Source organism: Salmo salar, chromosome ssa12 (genome assembly GCF_905237065.1).
Source record: "Salmo salar chromosome ssa12, Ssal_v3.1, whole genome shotgun sequence".
Classification (NCBI taxonomy): Eukaryota; Metazoa; Chordata; class Actinopteri; order Salmoniformes; family Salmonidae; genus Salmo; species Salmo salar.
The window spans coordinates 53,244,645-53,268,322 of NC_059453.1; the positions used below are offsets into that span (position 1 = coordinate 53,244,645).

The window sequence follows — 23,678 nt, forward strand, 5'->3', positions numbered from 1 at the left end:
ATCAGGCTTTTATGGTAGAGTGGCCAGATGGAAGCCACTCCTCAGTAAAAGGCACATGACAGCCCGCTTAGAGTTTGCCAAACGGCACCTTAAGGACTCTCAGGCCATGAGAAACAAGATTCTCTGGTCTGATGAAACCAAGATTGAAGTCTTTGGCCTGAATGCCAAGCATCACGTCTGGAGGAAATCTTGCACAATATCTATGGTGATGCATGGTGGTGGAAACATCATGCTGTGGGGATGTTTTTCAGCAGCAGGGACTGGGAGACTAGTCAGGATCGAGGGAAAGATGAACAGAGCAAAGAACAGAGAGATTCTTGATGAAAACCTGCTCCAGAGCACTCAGGACCTCAGACTGGGGCAAAGGTTTACCTTCCAATAGGATAACGACCCTAAGCACACAGCCAAGACAACACAGGTGTGACTTTGGGACAAGTCTCTGAATGTCCTTGAGTGGCCCAGCCAGAATCCAAACTTGAACCCGGTCAAATATCTCTGGAGAGATTTGAAAATAGCTGTGCAGCGACGCTCCCATCCAGCATAACAGAGCTTGAGAGGGTCTGCAGAGAAGAATGGGAGAAACTCCCCAAATACAGGTGTGCCAAGCTTGAAGCATCACACCCAAGTGGACTTGAGGCTGTAATTGCTGCCAAAGGTGCTTCAGCAAAGTACTGAGTAATGGGTCTGAATACTTAGTTAAATCTAATTTTCAGTTTTTATGTACAGAAATGGCCAGAAAAAGGTGACATAGACAACAGTACATCGGTTTTTGGATTTTCTTGAATAATCAAGATCAAAATCAAATCATGTAAAATACTAACAAAGACGAGGGAATGGTTGAAGTCTATGTATTCTGGTTACTTTATTGTTTTACAGAAGAGAGCATTTCAAACGGAGCAAAAAACATAGGATTTGTATTTACTGTACCTTAAATCTCTTATAGAATAGGGATTTATTTTTTATTTTATTTTATTTCACCTTTATTTAACAAGGTAGGCCAGTTGAGAACAAGTTCTCATTTACAACTGCGACCTGGCCAAGATAAAGCAAAGCAGTGCGACAAAATAAAAAACACAGTGTTACACATAAACAATGTGTACAGTTTGTACAGTGTATATGGGAGGTGAGGGGGGAGCCACCCCTTTTCAACAAACAAAGCCATCCCCCATAGAATAATCGACTATCCTGACCGCTGGGCTCAAGTGTGCATCGAAACAGAATGTAAGCTCATGTTAACTGGAAAACAATGTAATGAAGTTGTGTTCTCACACCATTTACATCATAACCACTCCGCATTCACTGGTCTAAAAGGCTAGAATGTGTCTACAACACTGCACATTGAAGGAGCGACTGAGGTGCTGAGTAAATTGAAATTAAACTGGGAACTTGGAAAATAACAAATAAACATGGCAATTTGAATAGCATTTAGGAAATCTAAATTTTTCAGTTTTGATGATCTGATGTTGCCAACAATGTAAACATTTTTAAAACCAAATGTTATATTTTGTAGCTTATACAAAAAAGTATGTGGGCAATATCAATATCAATACTTTTGTTATAAGATCGGGCTTTTGGGGTTTGATAACTTTTGCTGCAAAAATTGTTAAATTAACATTTGTAACGGATTGGCAGTCGTGGTGAAGGAACGAGGCACAGGAAGCAGCGAGCACAGGGTAGTGGCGTATTTAATGTACACTCACTCATCAAACAAAATACTCCCAAACACAGGGGAGAAAATACACACGGCGTAAAATTGCGCCGACACGAACATAAGCCGTCACAATATAAATAATCCCGCACAACACGGAAGCGGACCAGCTAACATAAATAGCCCGCTAATTAACCAAACTAAACACAGGTGCACAAAACCAAAAAGAAGGGAAAACCAAAAAGGGAATCAGTGGCAGCTAATAGGCCGGTGACGACGACCGCCGAGCACCACCCGAGCAGGAGGGGGCGCCACCGTCAGTGGGAATCGTGACAGTACCCCCCTCCTGACGCGCGGCTCCCGCAGCGCGCCGACACCGGCCTCGAGGACGACCCGGAGAGCGAGGCGCAGGGCGATCCGGACGAAGGCGATGGAAATCCTTCAACATGGATGGGTCCAAGACGTCCTCCGCCGGCACCCAGCACCTCTCCTCCGGGCCGTACCCTTCCCAGTCCACGATGTACTGCAGGCCCCTCGCCCGGCGTCTCGAGTCCAGAATGGCCTGTATGCTGTACGCCGGGGACCCCCGATGTCCAGAGGGGGTGGAGGGACCTCCGGCACCTCACCTTCCTGCAGGGGACCAGCTACCACCGGCCTGAGGAGAGACACATGAAACGAGGGGTTAATACGGTAATAGGAAGGGAGTTGTAACCGATAACACACCTCGTTTATCCTCCTCAGGACTTTAAAGGGCCCCACACACTGCGGCCCCAGCTTCCGGCAGGGCACGCGGAGGGGCAGGTTCCGGGTCGAGAGCCAGACCCTGTCTCCCGGTACGAACACGGGTGCCTCACTGCGGTGGCGGTCAGCACTCCTCTTCTGCCGTCCACTGGCCTCCTTCAGGGAGTCCTGGACGGCTCTCCAGGTCTCCTTGGAGTGCTGTACCCAGTCCTCCACCGCAGGAGCCTCGGTCTGGCTCCGGTGCCATGGTGCCAGGACCGGCTGGTAACCCAAAACAGACTGAAAGGGTGACATGTTAGTAGAGGAGTGGCGAAGTGAGTTCTGGGCTAACTCAGCCCAGGGAATGTACCTCGCCCACTCCACAGGCCGGTCCTGGCAATACGACCTCAGAAACCTGCCCACCTCCTGGTTCACCCTCTCCGCCTGCCCATTGCTCTCGGGGTGAAAACCGGAGGTCAAACTGACCGAGACCCCCAGCAGCTCCATAAACGGCCTCCAGACCCTGGATGTGAACTGGGAACCTCGATCAGAGACAATGTCCTCCGGCACCCCGTAGTGCCGGAAGACGTGGGTAAATAGGGCCTCCGCAGTCTGCAGGGCCGTAGGGAGACCGGGCAATGGGAGGAGACGGCAGGACTTAGAGAACCGATCCACAACCACCAGAATCGCAGTGTTCCCCTGAGAGGGGGGAAGATCTGTCAAGAAATCTATAGACAGGTGCGACCATGGCCGTTGTGGAACGGGGAGGGTCTGTAACTTCCCTCTCGGTAGATGCCTAGGAGCCTTACTCTGAGCGTACACCGAACAGGAAGAGACATAGGACCTCACGTCCTTAGCCAAGGTGGGCCACCAGTACTTCCCCCTGAGACTCCGCACTGTCCTCGCCACACCAGGATGACCCGCAGTAGGTAGCGTGTGCGACCATCGAATCAAACGATCACGAACACCGAGCGGCACATACATGCGACCCACGGGAACCTGCGCAGGCGCAGGTTCCAACACTAATGCCCGCTCGATGTCCGCGTCCACCTCCCATACCACCGGTGCCACCAGCCTAGACGCTGGAATGATGGGAGTTGGATCGATGGGCCGGTCCTCCGTGTCATATAGACGGTACAGCGCGTCGGCTCTAGTGTTAAGGGAACCCGGTCTATAGGAGATAGTGAACCTAAACCGGGCGAAGAACATGGCCCACCTTGCCTGACGCGGATTCAGTCTCCTCGCTGCCCGGATGTACTCCAGGTTTCGGTGGTCGGTCCAGATGAGAAAGGGTGTTTAGCCCCCTCAAGCCAGTGCCGCCACACCCTCAAAGCTTTTACCACCGCTAGCAACTCCCTGTCCCCCACATCATAGTTACGCTCCGCCGAACTGAGCTTCTTCGAAAAGAAAGCGCAGGGGCGGAGTTTCGATGGCGTACCCGAGCGCTGTGATAGCACGGCACCCACCCCAGCCTCGGATGCGTCCACCTCCACTATGAATGCTAGAGACGGGTCCGGGTGCGCCAACACGGGTGCGTCGGTGAACAGGGTCTTCAACTTCTTGAAGGCTCCGTCGCGCCTCCGTCGACCATCGCAACGAACCGGCCCCCCCTTCAGCAGTGAGGTAATGGGAGCCGCTACCTGGCCAAAACCCGGATAAACCTCCGGTAGTAATTGGCAAAGCCTAAGAACCGCTGCACTTCCTTCACCGTGGTTGGAGTCGGCCAATTACGCATTGCCTTAACGCGGTCACACTCCATCACCACCCCGTGGTGGAAATGCGATAACCCAGAAAGGAAACGGCTCGTTTGGAAAACACACATTTCTCAGCCTTAACGTATAGGGCATGCTCCAGCAGTCTACCAAGCACCTTGCGCACCAGGGACACATGCGTGGAGCGGGTGGCGGAATATATCAGGATGTCATCGATATAGACAATCACGCCCTGCCCGTGCAGGTCCCTGAGAATCTCGTCAACAAAGGATTGAAAGACGGCTGGAGCATTTTTTCAACCCATACGGCATGACGAGGTACTCATAATGGCCCGATGTGGTACTAAAGGCGGTTTTCCACTCGTCTCCCTTCTTGATACGCACCAGGTTATACGCGCTCCTGAGATCCAGTTTCGTGACGAACTTTGCTCCGTGAAATGATTCCACCGCCATAGCGATGAGAGGTAGTGGGTAACTAAACCCCACCGTGATAGCGTTTAGATGGAGGGCCGAATGTACCCCTGTCCCAGGGATTCAGTGACATATGTCTCCATAGCCGCTGTCTCCTCCTGTGACAAGGGGTACACGTGACTCTTGGGAAGCGCAGCGTTAACCTGGAGGTCTATCGCACAATCCCCCTGTCGATGGGGTGGTAATTTAGTCGCCCTCTTTTTACAGAAGGCGATCGCCAAATCGGCGTACTCAGGGGTAATGCGCACGGGGGACACCTGGTCGGGACTCCCCACCGACGTGGCACCTATGGAAACTCCTAGACACCTCCCTGAACACTCCTCTGACCACCCCTGAGAACCCCCTGTTTCCCACGAAATACGGGGATTGTGACCAGCCAGCCAGGGGACCCCCAGCACCGCCGGAAACGCAGGCGAATCAATAAGGAAAAACTAATGCGTTCCTTATGATTCCCCTGCGTTACCATGTCCAGTGGCACCGTGAGACTCCCTGACTAGCCCTGACCCTAATGGTCGGCTATCTAGGGAGTGCACGGGGAAGGGGGATCTATCGGCACCGCGCGAATACCCAGCTTAATGGCAAGTCCACGATCCATAAAGTTCCCAGCTGCGCCTGAATCGACTAGCGCCTATGCTGGGAAGAGGGAAAAGAATTAGAAAACAAAACAGGTAAGAACACGTGACCAACAGGGTGTTCTGGGTGAATCTGGTGCTGACTCACCTGGGGTGACCGAGAAGTGTTCTGCCTGCCCTCTCGACTCCCAGACTGGCTCCTCCAGCACCGGTCGGCCGTGTGTCCTCTCCGACCACAGCTGGTGCAGGAGGAGCCAGCTCCTCCGGTGCCCCTTGGCACGGCCCCCCCTACCTCCATAGGGGTAGGGGCGGGGGTGCACGGAGGTGGAACGGGCAGGACCCTCTCCCGAACGCCTGCGGGCAGCCAGCAGATTGTCCAAACGAATGGACATGTCGATGAGCTCGTCCAGGGATAGAGCGGCATCTCGACAGGCCAGCTCCCCTGCGGACGTCCGCCCGGAGACTGCATCTATAGTGGTCTATGAGGGCCCTGTCGTTCCACCCTGCCCCAGCAGCTAAGGTTCTGAACTCGAACGCGAAGTCCTGAGCGCTCCTCGTCTCCTGCCTGAGGTGGAACAGCCGTTCACCCGCCGCTCTCCCCTTCCGGAGGGTGGTCGAACACGGCCCGAAAGCGGCGGGTGAACTCTGGATAATGGTCCCTCGCCGAGTCTGGGCCATTCCAGACCGCATTAGCCCACTCCAGAGCTCGGCCCGTCAGGCAGGAAATGAGGGCACTCACGCTCTCCTCTCCTGAGGGAGCAGGTCTGACGGTGGCCAGGTACAGCTCGAGCTGGAGCAGAAATCCCTGGCACCCAGCCGCCGCCCCATCATACTCCCTCGGGAGCGCCAAACGAAGCGCGCCTGAGCCAGACGTAGTGGGAGGAGGAGGTGGCTGCATCGGAGGAGCCGGAGGTGGAGAGAGGAGACCACTTCTCTCCCATCGGTCCATCCTCTCCATCATCTGGTCCATCGCGGATCATATGCGGTGGAGGACCGTAGTGTGGTGGAGGACGCGTTCCTCCATCGAGGGGACAGGGGTGGCCGCTGCTCCTGCTGATTCCATGTGGTGCGGGATTCTGTAACGGATTGGCAGTCGTGTTGAAGGAACGAGGCACAGGAAGCAGCGAGCACAGGGTAGTGGCGTATTTAATGTACACTCACTCATCAAACAAAATACTCCCAAACGCAGGGGAAAAAATACACACGGCGTAAAATAGCGCCGACACGAACATGAGCCGTCACAATAGAAATAATCCCGCACAACACGGAAGCGGACCAGCTAACATAAATAGCCCCGCTTAATTAACCAAACTAAACACAGGTGCACAAAACCAAAAAGAAGGGAAAACCAAAAAGGGAATCAGTGGCAGCTAATAGGCCGGTGACGACGACCGCCGAGCGCCACCCGAGCAGGAGGGGGCGCCACCGTCGGAGGGAATCGTGACAACATTAGACTTTTTCCCCAGTTTTTTGGGGTACATCTGGCTTATATTATAAGCATATTTCAACGCAAGATGAATTTCACCAAAAAATGTCTTAGCAGTACCACTTTGGATCTTAATGACTTAATTTCAATTAATGTAACTTTATTTCCTATTTACCTGTTTTTTATTATGTGTGAATATGTTATATATTTATTGATTTTTAAATTGTCTGTATCTATCGATTTTGATCACCAATATATTTTATTTAGTAAACTGTATCAAACCGTTATGGAAGGAGGTATCACACAGATGACAGAATAGATATAAATACAGTATATATTTACTTGGGCATTTACTTAAAAATGTGTTTAAAGGGGAGTATGCCCCAGACCCCTCCAAAATCCCCAAATAAAAAATACTAACACATTAACAGATATTATGGATAGGCATGTAACACATGCCAGGTGTCAATGTGTGATACAATAAATTAATGCAGTTCCAAGCATTTTGGGGGCCCTAAGCGAGATTTGCCCACCTCGCGGACAAAACATTTTAGTGGCCCCGCTCATGGCGGCGGAGAGAAACATTTGGAGCTTTAAAGTTAATGTCCTGCAATTCTACACATCTTGCCCTGGGGCGGAGAGAACTTTGCAGTTATTAAGCTAATTTCCTGCAATTCAACACATTATGTCATTGCCGTTGAAATAATATAATTCAGGTTTAAAGATCATTTACTGCAATTTTACACATTTGGCCATGACTTATGCCATGTTCATTTGTTTTCCGAGTGAGAGTGACTAACAAAATCATTGGGGGCCCCTGGGTAGTAATTCGGCCATTACTACATGGCTTAGATAGCTGGCGAGACTAACTTGCTTAGCAATCTATAAAATATTATCTGACATGGGATAATTGAGTGACTGTCAGTGACTGACATAACAAGAGAAAAACTTCTGATGCAGAACCACATTTCTAAACTGCACGTTGTGTATTCTACTATCCTACGATTTTTTTGGAGGGGGGAGGGGCCTCTAGCGGCTGCTTACTGTATGTCGCTTATAGATAGAAACGGCACTGCGGTAGATGTATTAGATACTTATTTACAGTAACATGATGTGTGATAAATAAAGGACATCCTGAAAGAAAGAGTATTTCTGTGAGACATACAGAGAGCCAGTGGTGTAGTTTCAGTGTGTCTGCAGAAGACTGTACAACCCATCAGGCTGGGCTGAGGTTGCTGGTCTGTCGGGGATTGAGCTGTATACGTGGTACGTATCAGACTAGAGAAAAGAAACAGACAGTTTAACTTCAGTCCTTTAATTCTACAGTACTGTAAATGTAATGTAATTTAAAAGGATGTAACATCAATCTGAAACTGAGAGTCGTTCACAATCACCAAACACAGTGGGTGATTCTGAACTTATATTGTCATTTTCAGATGACTTTCCATTTTCTTCAAAAGGACCTGTACAACACAGAGGGAGCCTGAGTGAGTGTTTGTGTGTGTGTGTGTGTGTGTTTATGCACGTGTCAGTGTGGGTGTGGTTCTGCTTGTCACTTTGCTGTGCTTAATGTCCCTTCACACTTCTACTCCTGACTCAAACCATCCTGTAGACGTACAGCTCTATTCTCATGCTGTAACACATTATCTTATGTATAACTTATATACATACATGCTTACTGATATGACTACCTCAGACCAACATCCAAGCCTAAACAACTTTGAGTCCTATAGAAAGCCCTACATGTTATGAATCAGTGGGAAATAGTTAAATAGACAAACCTAATGGTACAGATGTGGATGGTACAGAAGTGATCAGGTTGTAGACCCCTGCATTCTCTGAATCAGCCTGGAGGAAAGAGAGAGAGAAAGGTCCTTATTATCCCTCAGTCTGTCTGTCTGTCTGCCTGAAAACAAGTATGTATCTATATCCAAGGTTATTATTTTTACTGTACTTACACCTTCATTTGCAGATACCTGCACTGGACCTGCATCTCACAGAGAGAGACAAAGTAAGAGGTTGTGTGTCTGTGTGTGTGTGTGTGTGTGTGTGTGTGTGTGTGTGTGTGTGTGTGTGTGTGTGTGTGTGTGTTGTGTGTGTGTGTGTGTGTGTCTGGGGGTGGGGGGGGGGTCAGAAGAAGTGAAAATAACAGGGCTTGATGTGACTTCACACTTCTCCCACTGCTGGCTAGGCAACTCTACCAGCAAGCAGTACTGTATCATTTTTAGTCAATAAGATTTTTGCAACGTAAGCTTAACTTTCTAGACACGGACACAAATGATCCATTGGTAGTTTGTTGTAACCAAGTATTGGTGCTAACCGTGTGTTATTGGATTCTAGCATGCTAGTTAGCTACAGCGTCATAAAACACGGTGCACTGGGTGGGTTTCACGGAAGAATACTGTACCAAGTTATCTAGCTGAATAAACTAAGGTTGAGCCTATTCCTGGAAATATTGAACCACTGTAGTTTACATCAATTATAATCTCCAAAGTGGAAGTTGGAAAAGTTATACTTGAGTGTTTCAGTGAATGGTTTGTGAGGGAGGCCCTGCTCTCTCGCTTCCCCAGTTGTTTAGTTAATTTTCCTTCCAATCTCCTTTGCATTAGCGTAGCCTCTCCTGTAGCCTGTCAACTATGTGTCTGTCTATCCCTGTTCTCTCATCTCTGCACAGGCCACACAAACACTTCACACCGCATGCCACTCTAACCTGGTGGTCCCAGCGCGCACGACCCATGTGGAGTTCCAGGTCTCCGGCAGCCTCTGGAACTGCCGGTCTGACCCATCTGTCTATCTCCTCCTTTGAATTCCATGCTGTCACAGTCACTAGCCCATTCAAGCTTAACCTGTTGAGGGTAGGGGGCAGTATTGACACGGCTGGATAAAAAACGTACCCGATTTAATCTGGTTACTACTCCTGCCCAGTAACTAGAATATGCATATAATTATTGGCTTTAGATAGAAAACACTCGAAAGTTTCTAAAACTGTTTGAATGGTGTCTGTGAGTATAACAGAACTCAAATGGCAGGTCAAAACCTGAGAGATTCCTTTACAGGAAGTGGCCTGTCTGACCATTTATTGTCTTTCTTTGACATCTCTTTCAAAAACTTAGGATCTCTGCGGTAACGTGACACTTCCCACGGCTCCAATAGACTCTCAGAGCCCGGGAAAAACCTGAATGTCGTCATTCCAGCCCTAGGCTGAAACACATTATCGCCTTTCTCAAGCGGCCGATCAAGGGACTGTGGACTTAGGCGCGTGCACTGGCTGCCCCCGTCTTTGTGTTTTTTCCTCGGTTTGCCGAAAAGGAGATTCCTGGTCGGAATATTATCGCTTTTTACGAGATAAATTGCATAAAAATGGATTTTAAACAGCGGTTGACATGCTTCGAAGTACGGTAATGGAATATTTAGAATTTTTTGGTCACGAATTGCGCCATGCTCGTAACCCTGATTTACCATTTCGGATAGTGTCTGGAACGCACTAACAAATCGTCGCTATTTGGATATAACGATGGATTATTTTGGACCATACCAACATTTGTTATTGAAGTAGCAGTCCTGGGAGTGCATTCTGACGAAGACAACAAAGGTAATCAAACTTTTGTAATAGTAAATCGGAGTTTGGTCAGGGCTAAACTTGGTGGGTGTCTAAATGGCTATCTACTGAGAATATTGCAAAATGTGCATTCACCGAAAAGCTATTTTAAAATCGGACACCTCGATTGCACAAAGGAGTTCTGTATCTATAATTCTTAAAATAATTGTTATGTTTTTTGTGAACGTTTATCGTGAGTAATTTAGTAAATTCACCGGAGGTTTGCGGGGGGTATGCTAGTTCTGAACGTCACATGCTAATGTAAAAAGCTGTTTTTTTTATATAAATATGAACTTGATTGAACAAAACATGCATGTATTGTATAACATAATGTCCTAGGTGTGTCATCTGATGAAGATCATATATTATATTATATATTTATATTTTATTCATTTAGCAGACGCTCTTATCCAGAGCGACTTACAGTAGTGAATGCATACATTTCAAACATTATATATATTTTTTTCCGTACTGGTCCCCCGTGGGAAACGAACCCACAACCCTGACGTTGCAAACACCATGCTCTACCAACTGAGCCACAGGGGACCTAGTCAGCTTTAGCTTATGAAAGAAAAGACATCAGACCATAAAATGTTCTCCTTACTTACCTTATCATCAAAGGTTAGTGCTGCATTTAGCTGTCTTCTGGGTTTTTGTGACATTATATGCTAGCTTGAAAAATGGGTGTCTGATTATTTCTGGCTCGGTACTCTGCTGACATAATCTAATGTTTTGCTTTCGTTGTAAAGCCTTTTTGAAATCGGACAGGGTGGTTAGATTAACGAGAGTCTTGTATTTAAAATGGTGTAAAATAGTCATATGTTTGAGAAATTGAAGTAATAGCATTTCTAAGGTATTTGAAAATCGCGCCACGGGATTCAACTGGCTGTTGCGTAGGTGGGACGAATTCGTCCCGCCTAGCCCAGAGAGGTTAAGTCAAACGACACCGCTGGTCCTGCTCACATTGCCCTAACCTATACTTTGACCTCTTTCTCCCCTCTCTCTCCAGATGAAATCTTGCGACATGTGACGACCGGCCGCCCAACAACCTGCCCGCTTGACCCTATCCCTCCTCTCTTCTCCAGACCATTTCCGGAGACCTTCTCCCTTACCTCACCTCGCTCATCAACTCATGCTTGACCACTGGCTACATCCCTTCCGTCTTCTAGAGAATGAGAGTTGCACCCGTTCTCAAAAAACCTACACTCGATCCCTCCGATGTCAACAACTACAGAGCAGTATCCCTTCTTTCTTTTCTCTCCAAAACTCCTGAGCGTGCCGTCCTTGGCCAGCTCTCTTGCTATCTCTCTCAGAATGACCTTCTTGATCCAAATCAGTCAGGTTTCAAGACTGGTCATTCAACTGAGACCGCTCTTCTCAATTTGTATTTGCAGAGATGGTAATTTAGAGGCCCAACACACCTTCTGTAGGACTCACTGTTGTGCTGGGAGGCAAAGTAGATCTAGGACCTGGAGTCATACCCACTGAGAAAACACATATTAATGAAATTAGCATTTTATTAAAGATCGTATTAATGATCATCATGGTGTTGTTGGCCTTTTAAATACCTTCATGACTTTCTCTATTCAAAGTGGGCTAAGTAAGACTATAAAAATCACTACGGACAGATTGCTTCTAGCCCTGGTAGATTATATTTCTCCTCATTATAGAAATGATAAAACCAATTCATAAGGTGATAAAGTCTTTCAGGACAGATAAGGTGTTGATTGTTGTTGACAGTTTCCTAGAATGAAGTCACCATGTTATCTAACAGCAGAAGTATAACAGCGCATAGATATGATCTAAACACTGAACCAGTTCAACAAAGAATTTAAACTACACAACCTGGGACTCAACACCAGATCAACCTGGGATCTGGCCCAGAATAAGGCAGTGTGGAGATCCATATGTCAAAGTGCTATGCTCCAAGGAGCGAGCGAAAGTGAGTGAGTGATTGAGTTAGTGGGGGGAGGGTCAGAATTAATATAGTCATTTTAAACAAATCAAAGGGTAGTCAGATCACGAAGACCTGCAGCCCTGATAGATTTGTTTAGATAATGACTCACCTGTAAAGCTGTACCCATCACTGCGTGGAGAGAGAGAGTTTGGTCCTGAGCTCACTCTGTAGTCACAGCTCACCTCCTTACGTTTCACTGTCTGAAGACGTCTGATCAGATCACTCTCAACCACAGAGAATTGACAGAACCAGCATTTGGAATCTGTGTGTTTCGTCTTCCAGATGTGTGCTTTTTAAGATGCTTACTCTGCTCTCCAACATACAGGTTACAGGTGGTGTCATAACTGACAGAGCCAGGAATTAAACAGGTGATGATGAAGTTCTCTTTCAGACTGACTGTAATATTTGGTTTCTGACCTGTTGGGAGAGGACAACGACTTAATGAAGTACAAGGCATACTATTCTGCATATAAAAATATACTGTAGAGCCTACAGTCTTTCACAATGCGTTCAAATCATGATGGTCATAAACATGACATGGACATATGATTTGTATAACTATTTTGAATTAACTTGGACTGTGATTGAAAAACATTCATTAAATTAATTAAAGCAATAAATTAAGCATATTTCCAATGGGCACAGACGTCAGTTCCACACCTAGTTTTGATTTACATTTGATTGAGTTGTCAACTAAAAAAATCAACAACATTTCAGCCATGTCATTGGATTTAGGTTCAAGTTGGGTGAAAAAAAGACAAACATTCCCCAAATTATTTCAGCAAATCCAATACATTTTCCACGTTGATTTAATGTCATCAGAAGGAAAAACTTTGTAATTTTTTGTTGAAATGACGTGAAAAGAACATTGATTCAACCAGTTTTTGCCCATAACATTCTACACTTAAAAAATGTACATGTAATACATATTTCTGTAGTTTTTATGGAAGTATCTTACCTGTAATAATGTATTTATCACTGCGGGGAGACAGAGAGTGGGATCCTGTGTTCACTCTATAGTCACAGCTCACATCTCTCTCCAACTGCAGATGCCTGAACAGATCATTCTTAGTAACACTGAAGGTACAGAATAGTTTGGATAATGCTGTGTTAAATCTCCTGACCCAAGCGTCTTTGTAGGCCTGAGGCTGGTCTCCAGTGTACAGGTTACAGCTATGACCATCACTGACAGACTCAGGAAGTACACAAAAATGGTGATGTCATGAGAAGATTCGTCATTGACACTAATGTCTGGTTTCTGCAGTTCACCTGTGAGGAGAACACATCAATAACTGTCCATACTGTAGGTTAATGAGAAAACAAACCTCTTTTTGTACTAGGTAACTAAAAGAGTAAGAAACAAATAGTTTGTATATGTTAGCATGACATTACATATTCCAATCTGATTACAGTGAGCCAATCAGATCAGTGTATTCATAATAATAATACAATTTTACCAAGAATAGTGATAGGAGCAGGATGACTGTGCGTCGATGGATAGTGAGTCTCTACTGTGTAAAAACATCTCAGTTTGACCTCAGCAGATAAACGTTCACCTGCCCACGAGAGCAGCACAGCCCCTGTGAGTGACTTCGTACAGGGTGAGTGTTTAGGATCTCTCCCCTCTGTGTAGAAGTAACACTGAGACACAGAGAAGGATGGAGGAGGGTCACAGCTCAGCTGAACTGAGTCTCTCTCTCTGATGACTGTAGAACTCACTGTCAGCCTGGGCTGAGGGAGGTCTGTAATATCAGAATAAGGAAGTAAACAACTTTCAACAGTTTGCTGAAATACATTGCATGAAATAAACCCTAAAATCTAAAAGTGCATAACTTCATCTCTTATTGCTTCAGTCAGTATTTAAAATGTATATTATATAAATAATATAAAATAATCCGGTGTGTTAATCTTGGACCAGAATAGAAAAACTGGAGTAAATAATACATAAACTACCCGCTTACCCAGGAGAGTGACTGAGACAGGGTCACTGTAAGGAGAGTAGATAGACATCTCTACAGCATTGTAGATACATCTCATGTTGACCTTGGTGGTTGGACCACGACCTGCCCATTCAAGCAGCTTGGTCCCTGTGAGTGACTGTTGACAGGATGTGGTTTGTTGGAGATGTTGTCTTTCCTCTATGTAGAAGTAACACTGAGACACAGAGGTAGATTGAGAAGTGTGACATCTCAGCTGAACTGTGTCTGTATCCCTGATGACTTCAGGACTCACTGTCAGCTGAGGAGGGACTGTTAGTTCAGAGAGAAATAGTATGTAAATCTAATATTCAACGGATTACTATGTTCATAAAATCCTCATGTGTAACAGACCTGAGCATTTCAAGAACATGACTCATCACTTCAAATTAATTCTAGATTTTAAAAAGACAGTAAATCCTTTTGTGAAACAGTAAGTCGTTGAAATCAGAATAATATTGTTGCAGGTTAGTGCATTGTTGCCGAATGTATCTCAGAACATGTTAAGATTCAAAAGGAGGGTCATGTTTACAATTATGTAAATAACCTGCTTACCTTGGACAGTGACTGAGCCAGGGTCGCTGTCAGAGGATGGGGAAAAACTACCAATAGCATAGTAGAAACATCTCACATTGACCACAGCAGGTGAACGTTGTCTGACCACAGAGGGCTACAGGATGGTTTAAAGTCTCTTTTCTCAGTGAAGAGATAACACTGAGACACGGAGACGGATGGAGAAGTCTCACAGCTCAGCTGAACTGAGTCGCTCTCTCTGATGAAAGCAGGACTCACTGTCAACCTGGGAAGAGGAGGGCCTGTAAGATCAGAAGAGAGGAGTATTTAAAATGTTTGACTTGTTTTGAGAAATTTACTGACAACCATTCAATTGGATTTAAATATGCATGTCTATTATAAATCAAGTAAATCTATCAACATTTAATGTTTCAAAACAATTATCTTCATGCTTATTGAGACTAAAGGATTTTGATAATAAGGTCCATTCCTTCATATAATGATAATATGTGAAATATATATTGTTTTAAGTAATGGCTTATTACAACATACATAAAAATATTCCAGACTGGGCTGAGGAAGATCTGAGAGGACAGAGGAACTGAGTATTTTGTTACTGGTTTGGGAAATGTACTGTCAGCCGTTGAACATAAAACAATCACACTTTGTTTTTTCAAACCCTAGATCTTTGAGAATAATTCCCAGCGATAGTATGAGAAATAAAGGTGATATAATATATTGCTTCATGCAACGGCTCTTTCCAAAAGACAATAATAACGTATTTCTAGAGGACCAACTGAGCAGTAGAGTGTTTGCAGTGTTTACAGCTATAGACATTTGTTTTACCCTGAATTTGGACATATACAGTGAACTTACTTCTGTAGGTTCACTGTATATGGATTTAAACTGCCAACCTTCAGCACTGTATTTTATTAACCATTTATCCGTAATTCCTTTTGAATTCATAGTGTCAGATGGATACGCTATCAGCTAATGTTATGTTTGAATGATAAGAATAAATACCATGATTATTATTATATTTTTACTGGGTAACTAAAAACTCATAATAATGATACTGACCTTGGGCTTTGATGGATTGGAAGGTGTCTAGCAATTATAAAATAGGTTATCGTCTGACATTCAAAAATAAAAATTATACATGAGATGCCTGAACACTTCACACAAGTTGTTAAAGTAGCATAACCTACTGTAATGCATTAATGGGGATCAAGCAGTGGTCATTCTTATCTGAACAAAATGTAAAATAATGATAGAGAGAAATAAATAAGGTGATGAAAGGAAGATACAAGACACTAATCATAGCCATGAGATTCAGATCTATCAAGAGTTCCTAAAGTAAAATAGTAAAAAGTAAGACTAAAAGAGGGGAGAGAAGAAGAGGAATATCCTGTAGCACAAACAGATGATGAAACTGTAGAAATGTAGAAATAACTCACCAAAAAGGAGGACGACCAAGAACAGATGACCAGCCATATCAGGGATGAACAATGCCATTTGTCAGACAGCTACATACTGTTAGTCTGACTTCACAGTAAGGTGTGTGCTGAGTCAGAGGATTGTTTGAATAGAGACGTAGATGTGGAGCTTGTTCACAGCAAAACCACAGAGAGCAGAAACCTAAACACCAGACTCATACAGCAAGTGTGAGCTAATGTTGCAGAAGTAAGGGTATCTGAATAACAGAGTAATTTATCGGTCATACACTCCCCTCCATATGCATTTGGACAGCGAAGCCAAAAAATATATATTTGTCTCTATACTCCAGTATTATAGATTTGAGATAGAATGTTTGTGACAGTACAGAATGTGACAGTACAGAATGTCCCCTTTATTTTAGGATATTTTCATAAAGTTTTCATTCACCTTGACTTATTATTATAATATTATTATTATTATTGTGTTACAGCCTGAATTCAAAATGTATTTAAAAAAAACATTTCTCACCCATCTTCACACAATACCCCATTATGACAACCTGAAAACAAGTGTTTTTGTCATTTTTGCTAATTTATTGAAAATGAAATACAGATATATCTCATTTAGATAAGTACTTAAACCCCTTAGTCAATACTTTGTAGAAGCACCTTAGGCAGCGATTACCGCTGTGAGTCTTTCTGGGTCTCTAAGTATCTAAGAGCTTTCCACACCTGGATTGTGTAAAATTTTCCCATTATTCTTTTCAAATTTCTTCTTGATCTATCCTCAGTTTTCTCCTATCACAGCCATTAAACTCTGTAACTGTTTTAAAGTCATGATTGGGCTCATGGTGAAATCTTTGAGCGGGTTTCTTCCTCTCCGGCAACTAAGTTAGGAATGATGCCAGTATCCAAAGTGTAATTAATAACTTCTCCATGCTCAAAGGGATATTCAATGTCTTCTTCTTTTTTTACCCATCTACCAAAAAGTGTCCTTCTTTATGAGGCATTAGACAACCTCCCTGGTCTTTGAGGTTGAATCTGTGTTTGAAATTCACTGCTCGACGGACCGACCTTACAAATAATTAAAGAGATGAGGTAGTCATTAAAAATCATGTTAAACACTATTATTTCACACAGAGTGAGTCCATGCAACTTATTACGTGACTTGTTAAGGACATTTTTACTACTGAACATATTTCAGCTTTCCATAACAAAGGGGTTCAATACTTATTGACTATTTTATTTTAATTTTTTACATAATTCCACTTTGACATTATGGGGTATTGCGTGGAGGCCAGTGACAAAACATCTCAATTTAACCTATTTTAAATTCAGGCCGAAACACAACAAAATGCGGAAAAAGTCAAGGACTGTGAATACTTTCTGAATGCAGTGTATGTTTTACCGTTTAGAAATAAAAGCATTTTATGTATATAGTCCCCCCTTTTGAAGAAGTCACAAGTATTTGGACAAATTCATGTATAGTGTATTAAAGTAGTCAAACATTTAGTGTTTTGGTACCATATTCCTTGCACGTCATAAATACATCAAGGTTGTAACTCAACAAACCCGTTGGATGTATTTGCAGATTGTTTTGGTTGTGTTTAGGATTATGTTTTTCTCAATAGGAAATGAATTGTATCCAACCGTTATGGAAGGAGGTATCCCACAGGTGACATAATAGTAAATGTAATTGATAAGGGGTATTTTATGAGGATATAACACCAATCTTAAACTGAAAGTCATAAAACACATTGAGAGAGATTTTTTTTTACCTTTTTTAACAAGGCAAGTCAGTTAAGAACAAATTCTTACAATGACGGCCTACACCGGCCAAACCCGGACGACGCTGGGACAATTGTTCCCCGCCCTAAGGGACTATCAATCACAGCCGGGTGTGAAACAGCCTGGATTTGAACCAGGGTGTCTGTAGTGACGGCTCTTGCACTGAGATGCAGTGCCTTAGAGTGCTGCGCCACTCGGGAGACCCAGAAGTGAGAGAGAGGAGAGAGAGAGAGAGAGAGAGAGAGAGAGAGAGAGAGAGAGAGAGAGAGAGAGAGAGAGAGAGAGAGAGAGAGAGAGAGAGAGAGAGAGAGAGAGAGAGAGAGAGAGAGAGAGAGACTTTAATCCTCTAGTCAGTCTCTGTGAAAACAATACTATATATAATAATATAACAACATAATTTGTACTGTACTTACATGTTCATTTGCAAATGCCTGTGTATCCACATCAACGTTACCTGCACATCACAGAGAGAGACAATTCCATGAGTAAGAGGTTGTGATGTATGTATGAGTGTGTGTTTGAGGGGGGATCGTGTGTATATTACATGTCTACATTGCATGTGTGTTACTTCGTCGAGTTTGCCCTATTGCGTTGGTATTATCCAAATAGAAGAAGTGCAAGTAACAGAACCACCCTGCAGATCTACAGCTCTATTCTCACGCTCCGCAGATGCTCTGACACATTAATTACTGTTTTAAGTGTCATATATGTGTTTTGATATGGTTTAGGCCCAAAGTTTAAGCATGTACAGTAGCTGTGCACTTGCAGATGGTCCCGAGATCTGAGGGACAATCCTGAGGGCGTGAACGTGGACAGTACAGATGGGATCTGAGAATCGATTCCAGCATTACCTGAATCCACCTGTAGTAGAGAGAGAGGGAGAGGAGAAGAGAGAGACGTTTTATCCTCCAGTCTAACAAACTGTCTGTCTATTCTAATCTCTAACTCGTGACATGGACTGCACAATCCTTTGTATCACAGGAAGTGATTGTGGGTTTTGTGTCATTCTGAGGTCTACACATGTCCAATGCAAGATGTAGGTTATTTGATTCAAAATAGTTTATTTGACTAAACGCTGTACCTACTTAAGAACATGTTTACAAGGTTAAACACTAATTAATGTATTAGGAAATTATTTCAGGTGAAAAACATCTGATTTGGTAATAAACATAAATTACGATATAAATTACCATGGCTTTCTTATCCAATGGGTTTTGAGAAGGAGACAAGGAAAGAGGACGCAAGGAGTATGCAGTCGAGATCGGTCTTTGCCACTGTCTGTCACTGTCACTGTGTTCCATCTCAGTAAAGAAACAAGAAGGGCCCTAGCCTGATGACCACTGTGGCCATGCCTGTGTTCAGCACCAAGAACGAGACCGTAAGTGTGTGTGTCTGTCTGTCTGTGTGTCTGTGTGTCTGTGTGTCTGTCTGTCTGTCTGTCTGTCTGTGTTATACTCACTCATTCTCTCTTCTCTCCTCTACAGAAGAACCAGGGTATTCTCCTAGGGGTAGTGGGCACAGACATTCCTCTTCAGGAACTCATGAAGATCATCCCTAAACACCTGGTACTGGGTTTACTAACCCATGTTTATGACCCATTAGATGCCTTGTCATTTCCTGTTGTACTGTACTCTATTTCATGTAATGTAAGTATCTCTATATATTGTTTTTGTGCCTTCAGCTGGGTATCCACGGTTACGCCTTTGCCATCACAAACAACGGCTACATCCTGACCCATCCGGACCTGAAGCCACTGGTAACACACTGTCTTTTAAACCCACTCATACACTATGTCCCCTGCCTAGGGTTGTAAAATCAAAGGTTTCCTCAGAAATAATGGTTAGAGGATTCAGGATTTCCTGCTTATTCCCTCCTTTATACCAGGAATCGTCGAAGCAGGATTTCTGGAAAACCTGGGAATTCTGGGAAAGTTGCCTGAATTTTGCGACACTACCCCTGACCCTAACCCTGTCCCTAACCCGAGCCTTGCCACAATGCACTAACCCTAACCCGCACAGCCTTTACACATACCAACCTCTGGAGTGGTTAAACAGCTACAGTACATTGCAGTTTTCCCCTCCCCAATCAAACTCCTCCCAGAGAGTCCTAGCAAAATTATTTTGTATAATTTTTTGGAACATTTTAATTGAAAACAATCACAGTAAGGTACTTAATTGTTACCCAGAAATGATTTGATATTAAGATACAAATGGCTGCCTTTAAAGACATGTTCCGGAACTTTTGCGACTACTAAGCGACTACTTCCCGCTTTGGGACGGATGTGTCAGTGTGTAGTTCATACATGCATAATCTATGAGCAGAATTACTGTCTTACCTCAATTAACCACGAAACCCCTAGTTTGTTTTTCTGGAAGCTGTGCTGCACTATTTTCCCTACATTTTCCCCCACGTGGGTCAGCCTCCTAGCAATTGGTGTTCTAGCCAATGAGCTTCAGCCCCTCACCATTTGAGGGAACACTAGCAAGATGCACACACAGCAGAGCAAGAGAGAGAGAGAGAGTGCAGTGACATGTTGCATGTACAGTATGTGTACATACGGTGCATTAGTAAAGTATTCAGACCCCTTGACTTTTTCCACATTTTCTTACTTTACAGACTTATTCTTAAATGGATTAAAAAAAGTTTTCTCATCAATCTATCCACAATAGCCCATAACGACAAAGTAGCTCACTCTCCCTTATTTGTGATTGAGTGTCATCTGTAGCTTATTTTCCCCACACCCCTCTCAATAGATCTCTTTGGTTAACCCTGTGTACTGTATCTCTGTGGGTTACCATGGAGATTCAGTGTATCTGTGTCTCTGATATAGGGTGTAGTTAGCCTCTTCGCTCTGGGAGACCTGCACACATTAATCTGGTCTCCCGTCGCTGAAGGCGACATCCTGAACCCCGAAAACATATTTACCAGCCTTCTGGTTTATCTATTTCCGAATAACTTTTCCTGTCACCGAAGGCAAATCTATAATCCAGAATGCCTTACCAGTTTTTACAGGCTATACACTCTGTGAAAAAAAACATTTAAATCCAACTTTTCCAGAGTTTACCAAATTCACACCATAATGCCTGTGGAAGGCCGTACCTATTCACTGACAAACTCATAGGAGGGACAGCGCGAAATGAGATGCAGAGACGTGACTTCAACAAAAAGAAGTACACTGTAATCGGTGTTCTTCTTTCAACTCTCCCCGGGACCGTCCAAACAAAGGCCAGGGTAATGGCTCTCAAAAAATAATATAAATAATAAAATAACAGTTGGTGCTAAACCTATAACAGGGAATCCTACTGTCCTGGAATTCATATCATAGTCTCTGGCTCATAATCACACTCCCCCCTCTGCCCCTTCAGGGAGCACAAACAATAACCAGTCAATTGGCCTCAGGTGAGCTCATCAGTAGTGGCTGTACTGCGGCCCACCTCCAGCAGAGGGAGCAGTCGGACCACTTGACCCGGCTGATCCCTCACACACCCTAAAGCCAAAGGTTTGTTGCCAGCTGAGATCACACGGTAATCTTGCATGGCGACTACTACGGAGTATGGGGACAAGGGAGTGACTTTTGGAAAATGTGGATTTAAACGTTTATTTTTACCATAGTTCACATATTTTATAGCCCGTACCGATCTGTAAGGCATTCCGTATTATAGATTTGCCTTGTGACGGGAAAAGTTTAACGGAAATAGGTAAATCAGAGGGGCTGATAAATATGTTTTCGGGTACGGGATGTCGCCTGCACTGACAGGAGACTAGATTAATGTGTACAAGTCTCACTGAGCGAAGAGGCTAACTACACCCTATATCAGAGACACAGATACACCGGATCGTCATGGTAAAACCTATCAGAGACACACTGAATCGCCATGACAACCCACAGAGATACAGTACACAGGGTTAACTAAAGATATCTATTGAGTGGGGGTGTGGGGGGTGGAAAATAGGCTACAGATGAAACTCAGCCACAAGTTAGGGAGAGTGAGCTACTGTATATTAGAGAAGCTGGGTTGTTGTACAGCTCATCTCTCTCACTGCTGTCTGTAATTAATGTGCCCCACTTTCTTCCCACTGAGGGAAAGAGAGGATCAGGATCTCACTGTTGTTCCCTGTTGTCTACCAGCCTCTACCTTCCTCTAACTGCTGTCATCACTTAGTCTGTTGTAAAATATCCCTCCTTTACTGTCACCTCCCCTGTTTAATACTATAACCTCCTCCAACAATCCCTGTCCCCAGAGGTTCTGTAGTGCTAGTACCAGAACAGGTTTTTATTTCATAAGAACACATCCCTCTCTCTGTGTCAGAATCACTTCTAACATCCTGGTTGTAGACTACTGATGGGATTCCATCACTGAGTGTAGTGCTGTGGGTTGCTATTGCCTGCTGAAGGCTGTGGGTATGGCGCCATCTTTTGGCTAGAAAATGATTATTCCCTTTTGTTTCTGTGACTTGGTTTTCCAGCTGTGATTATGCTGAGGTGCTGAGGGTGGAATGGAATATATAGTGTATTTTATAAGATCTATTGAAATAGTAGGAATTGTTATTTTCCATTTACACAGCATTTGTTGATTGAGGCTAATGTCTGTTGATTGAGGCTAATGGTCAGGAAATGAGAATAAGAGCGTGGTTTTGGCCAGCACTGCCATACAACTGCTGGATGACAGGAAGTCACCTATTGTTGCTTGTAAGCTCCCTGAAAAGCCCCTAACTTCTCCCTTAACTTCTCCCTAACATAGAGAGCTACTGTACCTGTTATAGGCTTGTAACTATAAAGCCCCCCTCTGAAGACATGTGAAGAAACTCTTTAATACATGTTTAATTCCTCTTCTAGATGAACAGTGTGCTGACTGTGTTCTGTTTGTGTTTTTGTTAAAACCCACTATAGCCGTTGGGATTCAGATGAAGCTGGATTTCTTTCAGAGGAAGTTCTGGACCGCTAGTAGACAGGTAGACACACACACACACACACACACACACAATATCCAGTGCTGTGAGACATGCTTTATGGATTATTCTAATAATTTATTCATCTTATTGATTCGATCCAGTGTGCTGCTTTGGATGGGAAGTGCACCATTAGCTGTGATAATGAGGTAAGACCAGACAGTAGGTGTCTGTCACTGACTCATGCTACTTCCTGTTTCTTAGCCTGTTGTCCGTGTCTCAGCTTTTCTACTTCCTGTCTGTACTGTCTGTGACCTTTCTCTGTTTCCTCTCAGTATTGAATTATTAAATGATGTCATGCTTTGAAGATCTGAATTAATGTTCCTTTCTTTATATCTAACAGGACATTAAGTGTTACCTTATAGACAACAACGGATTTATTCTGGTCACAGAGGACTACTCTCAGGTACCATTAATAATATACTAAATATGTGTGCGTATTGTCCTGTAGCTCCCCTGGTTCTTAGTATTTGCCTTTAAATAAACATCTTCTTCCTCAGACGGGGCTGTTCTTTGGAGAGGTGGAGAGTGCTGTTATGAACAAGCTGCTTCTCATGGGCTCCTTCAAAAGGTTAGAGGAGAAATCATGTTACAGTCATTACCCTGAACACACAACACACAACACACACACACACACACACACACACACACAATGAATGGTCTATTTTCTCCTCTCTCTAGGATCACTCTGTATGACTACCAGGCTCTCTGTAGAGAGTATGCTGGCAACAGTGACAGCGCACGCTCTTTATCACATGTAAGTACTGCCCCTAAATATTGTCACATGTAAGTACTGTCCCTACATATTATAACATGTAAGTACTGTCCCTAAATATTATCACATGTCTGTACTGTCCCTAAATATTTTCACATGTAAGTACTGTCCCTAAATATTGTCACATGTAAGTACTG

The 23,678-nt window shown here is 44.0% G+C and overlaps 1 protein-coding gene and 2 long non-coding RNA genes across 4 annotated transcripts in view; 2 read left to right on the top strand and 1 right to left on the bottom strand.

Annotated features, from left to right (window-relative positions):
* The window catches only part of LOC106565323 (voltage-dependent calcium channel subunit alpha-2/delta-3), a 63,041-nt gene that overhangs the window by 33,662 nt on the left and 5,701 nt on the right, over positions 1-23,678 (top strand). The gene's annotated exons all lie outside the window — the stretch shown is intronic.
* Positions 7,848-12,340, bottom strand: LOC123725601 (uncharacterized). Its single transcript, XR_006758143.1, has 5 exons — positions 12,213-12,340; positions 11,568-11,630; positions 8,507-8,535; positions 8,330-8,396; positions 7,848-8,011 (listed from the first exon to the last, which is right to left on the bottom strand). It is a non-coding gene; the product is annotated as an uncharacterized lncRNA (long non-coding RNA).
* LOC106565150 (uncharacterized) lies at positions 18,993-19,571 on the top strand. Its single transcript, XR_001319619.2, has 3 exons — positions 18,993-19,194; positions 19,301-19,381; positions 19,498-19,571. It is a non-coding gene; the product is annotated as an uncharacterized lncRNA (long non-coding RNA).